Source organism: Papaver somniferum, unplaced genomic scaffold, assembly GCF_003573695.1.
Source record: "Papaver somniferum cultivar HN1 unplaced genomic scaffold, ASM357369v1 unplaced-scaffold_10, whole genome shotgun sequence".
In the NCBI taxonomy this organism is placed as follows: Eukaryota; Viridiplantae; Streptophyta; class Magnoliopsida; order Ranunculales; family Papaveraceae; genus Papaver; species Papaver somniferum.
Window position 1 is genome coordinate 16,244,046 of NW_020618825.1, and position 10,545 is coordinate 16,254,590.

The following is a 10,545-nucleotide window of genomic DNA, read 5'->3' on the forward strand; positions in this document are numbered from 1 at the left end:
AGCATACCTCCTTCATCGTCATCCAGCATACACCCATCATCTCCATTACCAGCTGTATAACCTCCAATTCGCAGTTACACCATCTCACCTGCATAATCCATTCACCTGCATACCATCTACATCCTACCACCAACATCAACTGAGGTTTATATCACCAGATCATAACCGTTCATCACCACTATTAACTTCGTTTGCTGCTGAAAAGTTTGTTTGAATGTCTCTGCTAGTGGCAAGGGAACTTGTCAGAGTATTTTGTTAGATTATCAACATTTTAGATCTGGTACTAAAAGCATTCTTAAAAACCAGTTCTAAACAAATTTCAATACCTTTCAACAACAATACCAAAACAAATCATTACCATTACCAATTATATTGTTAACCAACACAGATCAATACTACCAATTGAAGAGGTATTTCGACTATCTCACACAACCATTTGAAGAGGTATTTTGACTATCTCACACTATGAATTTGAAGAGAAACACCACTTTTCTCATACAAAAGGACTATCTTCATTACGGTTCCAGTACATTAGAAGCAAGTTGCACCTTCGCCAGCTCCAGTACAACTTGAGGGGAAGTGTTAAGCATACAGTTGAGAGTCTTCCTTAAGACTCTCAACGGAGTTAGTCAAGAGACCTAGTAATCAGTTCCAGTGTTTAGAATCAAATCAAACTCCTACGTAATCTGAGGAGTAGTTATCTTTGGGTTTTGAATAAGTTTGAGTTGTAACAAATTATGTAATCTCTTTTGAGTATAAATACAACCCAAAGTCTCCACAGAAGTTTTGTGGAAGTCATTCCTCCAAATATCTCTTCCAAGTTCGTATCAGCCAGAGATCCAACCCATGCTTCCCTTTAAAAAAAAAACTTAAAAAACAAAAAAAAAAATTCAAAACCGATGGCAGCAACCGTGTAACAGCCGCCGACATCACAACCAACAGTAGATCACCATCATCAAAACCACTTTCATCTCATACCTCTCATCACTGCCGCATCTTCAACAGAAAGGAGCTCTCTGCTCCTCTCCAAATCTTTACCACCTGCATATCTATCACCACCAGCATCTGTACCACCATATAAAATTTTAAAAAAAAAAAAAAAAACCTAGCGTAGCGGCGCCCTTCCTTGTTCCCTGCGTCGTTCTTCCTTCTCTTAGAAGAAATCCAACCGGTATATCTTGCCAAGCATCCTTCTGGAATCGTGCCTACACTACAAAACATTGTATCTACTGTCAACTTGGATTGCAAGTTGGGCCTCAGAGCAATCGCTTTAAAAGCTCGTAATGCTGCGTATAATCCAAAGCATTTTGCTGCCGTGATTATGAGAATAAGGGAGCCCAAAACAACTGCGTTGATATTTGCTTCTGGAAAAATGGTATGCACCTACATCCATCAGCATACCTCCTTCATCGTCATCCAGCATACACCCATCATCTCCATTACCAGCTGTATAACCTCCAATTCGCAGTTACACCATCTCACCTGCATAATCCATTCACCTGCATACCATCTACATCCTACCACCAACATCAACTGAGGTTTATATCACCAGATCATAACCGTTCATCACCACTATTAACTTCGTTTGCTGCTGAAAAGTTTGTTTGAATGTCTCTGCTAGTGGCAAGGGAACTTGTCAGAGTATTTTGTTAGATTATCAACATTTTAGATCTGGTACTAAAGGCATTCTTAAAAACCAGTTCTAAACAAATTTCAATACCTTTCAACAACAATACCAAAACAAATCATTACCATTACCAATTATATCTGTTAACCAACACAGATCAATACTACCAATTGAAGAGGTATTTCGACTATCTCACACAACCATTTGAAGAGGTATTTTGACTATCTCACACTATGAATTTGAAGAGAAACACCACTTTTCTCATACAAAAGGACTATCTTCATTACGGTTCCAGTACATTAGAAGCAAGTTGCACCTTCGCCAGCTCCAGTACAACTTGAGGGGAAGTGTTAAGCATACAGTTGAGAGTCTTCCTTAAGACTCTCAACGGAGTTAGTCAAGAGACCTAGTAATCAGTTCCAGTGTTTAGAATCAAATCAAACTCCTACGTAATCTGAGGAGTAGTTATCTTTGGGTTTTGAATAAGTTTGAGTTGTAACAAATTATGTAATCTCTTTTGAGTATAAATACAACCCAAAGTCTCCACAGAAGTTTTGTGGAAGTCATTCCTCCAAATATCTCTTCCAAGTTCGTATCAGCCAGAGATCCAACCCACGCTTCCCTTTCAAAAAAAAACTTAAAAAACAAAAAAAAAAATTCAAAACCGATGGCAGCAACCGTGTAACAGCCGCCGACATCACAACCAACAGTAGATCACCATCATCAAAACCACTTTCATCTCATACCTCTCATCACTGCCGCATCTTCAACAGAAAGGAGCTCTCTGCTCCTCTCCAAATCTTTACCACCTGCATATCTATCACCACCAGCATCTGTACCACCATATAAAATTTTTTAAAAAAAAAAAAAAACCTAGCGTAGCGGCGCCCTTCCTTGTTCCCTGCGTCGTTCTTCCTTCTCTTAGAAGAAATCCAACCGGTATATCTTGCCAAGCATCCTTCTGGAATCGTGCCTACACTACAAAACATTGTATCTACTGTCAACTTGGATTGCAAGTTGGGCCTCAGAGCAATCGATTTAAAAGCTCGTAATGCTGCGTATAATCCAAAGCATTTTGCTGCCGTGATTATGAGAATAAGGGAGCCCAAAACAACTGCGTTGATATTTGCTTCTGGAAAAATGGTATGCACCTGCATCCATCAGCATACCTCCTTCATCGTCATCCAGCATACACCCATCATCTCCATTACCAGCTGTATAACCTCCAATTCGCAGTTACACCATCTCACCTGCATAATCCATTCACCTGCATACCATCTACATCCTACCACCAACATCAACTGAGGTTTATATCACCAGATCATAACCGTTCATCACCACTATTAACTTCGTTTGCTGCTGAAAAGTTTGTTTGAATGTCTCTGCTAGTGGCAAGGGAACTTGTCAGAGTATTTTGTTAGATTATCAACATTTTAGATCTGGTACTAAAAGCATTCTTAAAAACCAGTTCTAAACAAATTTCAATACCTTTCAACAACAATACCAAAACAAATCATTACCATTACCAATTATATCTGTTAACCAACACAGATCAATACTACCAATTGAAGAGGTATTTCGACTATCTCACACAACCATTTGAAGAGGTATTTTGACTATCTCACACTATGAATTTGAAGAGAAACACCACTTTTCTCATACAAAAGGACTATCTTCATTACGGTTCCAGTACATTAGAAGCAAGTTGCACCTTCGCCAGCTCCAGTACAACTTGAGGGGAAGTGTTAAGTATACAGTTGAGAGTCTTCCTTAAGACTCTCAACGGAGTTAGTCAAGAGACCTAGTAATCAGTTCCAGTGTTTAGAATCAAATCAAACTCCTACGTAATCTGAGGAGTAGTTATCTTTGGGTTTTGAATAAGTTTGAGTTGTAACAAATTATGTAATCTCTTTTGAGTATAAATACAACCCAAAGTCTCCACAGAAGTTTTGTGGAAGTCATTCCTCCAAATATCTCTTCCAAGTTCGTATCAGCCAGAGATCCAACCCACGCTTCCCTTTCAAAAAAAAACTTAAAAAACAAAAAAAAAAATTCAAAACCGATGGCAGCAACCGTGTAACAGCCGCCGACATCACAACCAACAGTAGATCACCATCATCAAAACCACTTTCATCTCATACCTCTCATCACTGCCGCATCTTCAACAGAAAGGAGCTCTCTGCTCCTCTCCAAATCTTTACCACCTGCATATCTATCACCACCAGCATCTGTACCACCATATAAAATTTTAAAAAAAAAAAAAAAAACCTAGCGTAGCGGCGCCCTTCCTTGTTCCCTGCGTCGTTCTTCCTTCTCTTAGAAGAAATCCAACCGGTATATCTTGCCAAGCATCCTTCTGGAATCGTGCCTACACTACAAAACATTGTATCTACTGTCAACTTGGATTGCAAGTTGGGCCTCAGAGCAATCGATTTAAAAGCTCGTAATGCTGCGTATAATCCAAAGCATTTTGCTGCCGTGATTATGAGAATAAGGGAGCCCAAAACAACTGCGTTGATATTTGCTTCTGGAAAAATGGTATGCACCTGCATCCATCAGCATACCTCCTTCATCGTCATCCAGCATACACCCATCATCTCCATTACCAGCTGTATAACCTCCAATTCGCAGTTACACCATCTCACCTGCATAATCCATTCACCTGCATACCATCTACATCCTACCACCAACATCAACTGAGGTTTATATCACCAGATCATAACCGTTCATCACCACTATTAACTCCGTTTGCTGCTGAAAAGTTTGTTTGAATGTCTCTGCTAGTGGCAAGGGAACTTGTCAGAGTATTTTGTTAGATTATCAACATTTTAGATCTGGTACTAAAAGCATTCTTAAAAACCAGTTCTAAACAAATTTCAATACCTTTCAACAACAATACCAAAACAAATCATTACCATTACCAATTATATCTGTTAACCAACACAGATCAATACTACCAATTGAAGAGGTATTTCGACTATCTCACACAACCATTTGAAGAGGTATTTTGACTATCTCACACTATGAATTTGAAGAGAAACACCACTTTTCTCATACAAAAGGACTATCTTCATTACGGTTCCAGTACATTAGAAGCAAGTTTCACCTTCGCCAGCTCCAGTACAACTTGAGGGGAAGTGTTAAGCATACAGTTGAGAGTCTTCCTTAAGACTCTCAACGGAGTTAGTCAAAAGACCTAGTAATCAGTTCCAGTGTTTAGAATCAAATCAAACTCCTACGTAATCTGAGGAGTAGTTATCTTTGGGTTTTGAATAAGTTTGAGTTGTAACAAATTATGTAATCTCTTTTGAGTATAAATACAACCCAAAGTCTCCACAGAAGTTTTGTGGAAGTCATTCCTCCAAATATCTCTTCCAAGTTCGTATCAGCCAGAGATCCAACCCACGCTTCCCTTTCAAAAAAAAACTTAAAAAACAAAAAAAAAAATTCAAAACCGATGGCAGCAACCGTGTAACAGCCGCCGACATCACAACCAACAGTAGATCACCATCATCAAAACCACTTTCATCTCATACCTCTCATCACTGCCGCATCTTCAACAGAAAGGAGCTCTCTGCTCCTCTCCAAATCTTTACCACCTGCATATCTATCACCACCAGCATCTGTACCACCATATAAAATTTTAAAAAAAAAAAAAAAAACCTAGCGTAGCGGCGCCCTTCCTTGTTCCCTGCGTCGTTCTTCCTTCTCTTAGAAGAAATCCAACCGGTATATCTTGCCAAGCATCCTTCTGGAATCGTGCCTACACTACAAAACATTGTATCTACTGTCAACTTGGATTGCAAGTTGGGCCTCAGAGCAATCGCTTTAAAAGCTCGTAATGCTGCGTATAATCCAAAGCATTTTGCTGCCGTGATTATGAGAATAAGGGAGCCCAAAACAACTGCGTTGATATTTGCTTCTGGAAAAATGGTATGCACCTGCATCCATCAGCATACCTCCTTCATCGTCATCCAGCATACACCCATCATCTCCATTACCAGCTGTATAACCTCCAATTCGCAGTTACACCATCTCACCTGCATAATCCATTCACCTGCATACCATCTACATCCTACCACCAACATCAACTGAGGTTTATATCACCAGATCATAACCGTTCATCACCACTATTAACTTCGTTTGCTGCTGAAAAGTTTGTTTGAATGTCTCTGCTAGTGGCAAGGGAACTTGTCAGAGTATTTTGTTAGATTATCAACATTTTAGATCTGGTACTAAAAGCATTCTTAAAAACCAGTTCTAAACAAATTTCAATACCTTTCAACAACAATACCAAATCAAATCATTACCATTACCAATTATATCTGTTAACCAACACAGATCAATACTACCAATTGAAGAGGTATTTCGACTATCTCACACAACCATTTGAAGAGGTATTTTGACTATCTCACACTATGAATTTGAAGAGAAACACCACTTTTCTCATACAAAAGGACTATCTTCATTACGGTTCCAGTACATTAGAAGCAAGTTTCACCTTCGCCAGCTCCAGTACAACTTGAGGGGAAGTGTTAAGCATACAGTTGAGAGTCTTCCTTAAGACTCTCAACGGAGTTAGTCAAAAGACCTAGTAATCAGTTCCAGTGTTTAGAATCAAATCAAACTCCTACGTAATCTGAGGAGTAGTTATCTTTGGGTTTTGAATAAGTTTGAGTTGTAACAAATTATGTAATCTCTTTTGAGTATAAATACAACCCAAAGTCTCCACAGAAGTTTTGTGGAAGTCATTCCTCCAAATATCTCTTCCAAGTTCGTATCAGCCAGAGATCCAACCCACGCTTCCCTTTCAAAAAAAAACTTAAAAAACAAAAAAAAAAATTCAAAACCGATGGCAGCAACCGTGTAACAGCCGCCGACATCACAACCAACAGTAGATCACCATCATCAAAACCACTTTCATCTCATACCTCTCATCACTGCCGCATCTTCAACAGAAAGGAGCTCTCTGCTCCTCTCCAAATCTTTACCACCTGCATATCTATCACCACCAGCATCTGTACCACCATATAAAATTTTAAAAAAAAAAAAAAAAACCTAGCGTAGCGGCGCCCTTCCTTGTTCCCTGCGTCGTTCTTCCTTCTCTTAGAAGAAATCCAACCGGTATATCTTGCCAAGCATCCTTCTGGAATCGTGCCTACACTACAAAACATTGTATCTACTGTCAACTTGGATTGCAAGTTGGGCCTCAGAGCAATCGCTTTAAAAGCTCGTAATGCTGCGTATAATCCAAAGCATTTTGCTGCCGTGATTATGAGAATAAGGGAGCCCAAAACAACTGCGTTGATATTTGCTTCTGGAAAAATGGTATGCACCTGCATCCATCAGCATACCTCCTTCATCGTCATCCAGCATACACCCATCATCTCCATTACCAGCTGTATAACCTCCAATTCGCAGTTACACCATCTCACCTGCATAATCCATTCACCTGCATACCATCTACATCCTACCACCAACATCAACTGAGGTTTATATCACCAGATCATAACCGTTCATCACCACTATTAACTTCGTTTGCTGCTGAAAAGTTTGTTTGAATGTCTCTGCTAGTGGCAAGGGAACTTGTCAGAGTATTTTGTTAGATTATCAACATTTTAGATCTGGTACTAAAAGCATTCTTAAAAACCAGTTCTAAACAAATTTCAATACCTTTCAACAACAATACCAAAACAAATCATTACCATTACCAATTATATCTGTTAACCAACACAGATCAATACTACCAATTGAAGAGGTATTTCGACTATCTCACACAACCATTTGAAGAGGTATTTTGACTATCTCACACTATGAATTTGAAGAGAAACACCACTTTTCTCATACAAAAGGACTATCTTCATTACGGTTCCAGTACATTAGAAGCAAGTTGCACCTTCGCCATCTCCAGTACAACTTGAGGGGAAGTGTTAAGCATACAGTTGAAAGTCTTCCTTAAGACTCTCAACGGAGTTAGTCAAGATACCTAGTAATCAGTTCCAGTGTTTAGAATCAAATCAAACTCCTACGTAATCTGAGGAGTAGTTATTTTTGGGTTTTGAATAAGTTTGAGTTGTAACAAATTATGTAATCTCTTTTGAGTATAAATACAACCCAAAGTCTCCACAGAAGTTTTGTGGAAGTCATTCCTCCAAATATCTCTTCCAAAATATTTGCGACGAAACGCTTAAGTTTCATTTGCATTCCTAATGGGAAGGATGGATCAATCTGGAATATTTTTTTGGGACTCTTTGATTCCGCAGATCAAACAAAATAAAGATTTTGTAGCGAAATCAAATGACTTTCCAAGGCTGCAAGAAGATAAGAGAGATAATCATAATAATACTCATATTTTGGGTGTGGTAGTGGAAAGAAAAGGCCCTCACTTAGGTTGGAATTATATCTTGAATGGTCTGAGAAAATAATTCAATTGGTCGAGTAACTTGAATCTCAGACATATTAACTCGATTCAGAATATGATCTTTTCAAGGAGACTCAAAATATATCTTTAGGGAAAACACAGCTTTCCTTGAGACATTGGAATTCTGATGAATTAATATCTTACTCAGACAATGGTATTCACTGGGTAGGTATCCGAGGAATTTCGTTTCATCAATGGGATATTAAAAACCCGGAAACTATCTGTTATCCTTGGGAAAAATTATTGGAAATACATAAATCCTCTAGTAGTTTCTCTAATTTAAGGTCCACATGCTGATCTCCATAAAATCCCAGCTGTTGTTTACTTCAAAGGTAGTTGGTTGAGCATCGAATGGATTCACGATCTTTCTGAGAGTTTCTTACATCAACAACATATTAAAGTTCCTACTATTAAATCTTTGTTGGTGGTTCCTGATCAAAGAATCAATCATGATGATCATGATGATGCAGATCAAGATAATTTTTCAGTCACAGATTCAATCCCATTGCATGAAAATCCTAATTGTTCGTAGTCAATTGCTCAGAGAGATTTTTCCGTGCATGCTAAAAATATGCGGGAGAATAAGTCTCGGTCACATTGAAATTCATCTTCAAACTCGGCGCTAAAAAAGTTAAATAAAGTCTGGAAACAAGTATCTCACATTTAGCTAAGGGGTACTCAACTAAACAAAACTTGAATTTGGACGATGGGCTTTTACAGAGTAAGACTGGGCTTCCTATATAAGAATCTTCACCTTTCAAATGAAGAAGTGATAATTCCATGGGTTACTGTAAGGAAGAAAAAGGCGGGTCGAAATATGATCCAGATGGTAAAAATGGAGTAATATTACCTGCAACGAACCATTGCAATACTGTGTATGATTAATTTCAGAAGGAATGTGATGTAGGATTTCAAAGAACATGAAACTGTTATTTTAGGATTAAATACAATTATATGCCTAGTTTTTACCTTGTTAATATTGAGAACTTCCGGGATTAAACCATATGAATTTTCCATAGACATCGACCACCAATAATCAGCAGTAGCACCAACAGCAGCAGCGGCAGCACCACCAAGTACAAAATACTTGGCTTGGAAGGGTTGTTGACAATCGGGGAAACCAATTGAAAACAATGGAATAGTATGGGCTGCACAAAATTGGAAACAAATATTCAGGATGTCAGAATCATAAAACATGAAATTTCGATCCGCCATTTTGGTAAATGCCGCTTCCATTTGATGATTGCTTATGAGGTTTCTTTGCCTGGGTAATTGCCTTTTGGCATCCAACATTATAATTTGAAAAATGTAATTACAAAGATGCAGGGCAGATCAATCTAATCTCCATAAGAAAAAAGAGATGTTGATTTAGTACCTAATTTTGTAGCAATCACTCATTTATAGAATTCCTAATCTAGATAGGAATCAACAAAGTCCAAAAACCCAAAAAAAAAAATCAATTGAATACAACAATCCAAATTTAAAAATACAATTGAATTACATAAGACAGTTGAATTACCTAAGATGTTTGGAACGCTAATGATTTTCTGAATACAAAAATCGAAACCTACAATAGAACAATAATAATCTTTGTTAAAACCCAAAGCAAATCAAATTATTACTGAAAGAATCGAATAAAAAATAACCGGTCATTAGCTAGTAGTGTAGTATGCGACTGAAATTGTGCAAGATGATGACCTCGTCTAGGGTTTATGTAGTGGTGATGAGTGCCAAATATTGTATATATTTATCCCTTTTTGTTGGCATTTAACTCATCTTTTGTGCAGGAATTCTACATTTTATCCCATATTCTGTATTTTCATTGTTTTCAAGAATAAATATTTTTATTAATTAATTTTGCATTTTTAGGTAATAAATAAAGTTCGGATGAGTCGCGGAGCGAAAAGAGCAGAAAAGTAGTGTAAAGCCGGAAGAAATTACGCAAGGAAGCCGCGAAGAATGGTGCGCACAACCTCATTTTCTACACACAAAAGCGCCTCCGTTCTCAGCCATCAGATCATTTCTCAGAAGCATCCGACGGTCGCTCCTTGCTGAGCATCAAAATCTGATGTCTCTGCCAAGCACCACAGCGCTGAAATTCTAAGCCTTCAGATTAGATGGTAGTTGAATCCAACGGTCGCTCCCTTGCTGTGCATCAAAGTTTGATATCTCCGCCTAACACTACAGTACCTAACTCCATCAAGTACCGTTCATTTTGTTGTATCATATAATCCAACGGTCGCTCATCGCTTGCCTCCACATCACCGTCCGATCTACCTACCAGCTTCGCATCCAATGACTCAGCGTTGCAGAACATCAAATTCGATGAACCCACCTAACACCCTAGCGACCGAGCACCTACACCCCAACCAAACGGACCCTTCTCCCATTCTATCGCACCCATCTCCACCACCACCCACCCCTCTGCAGAACCATCACCCTGCTGCAAACCATGTCCGCCACCGTACCACCACCTTCTCCACCTCTGTCACCACCT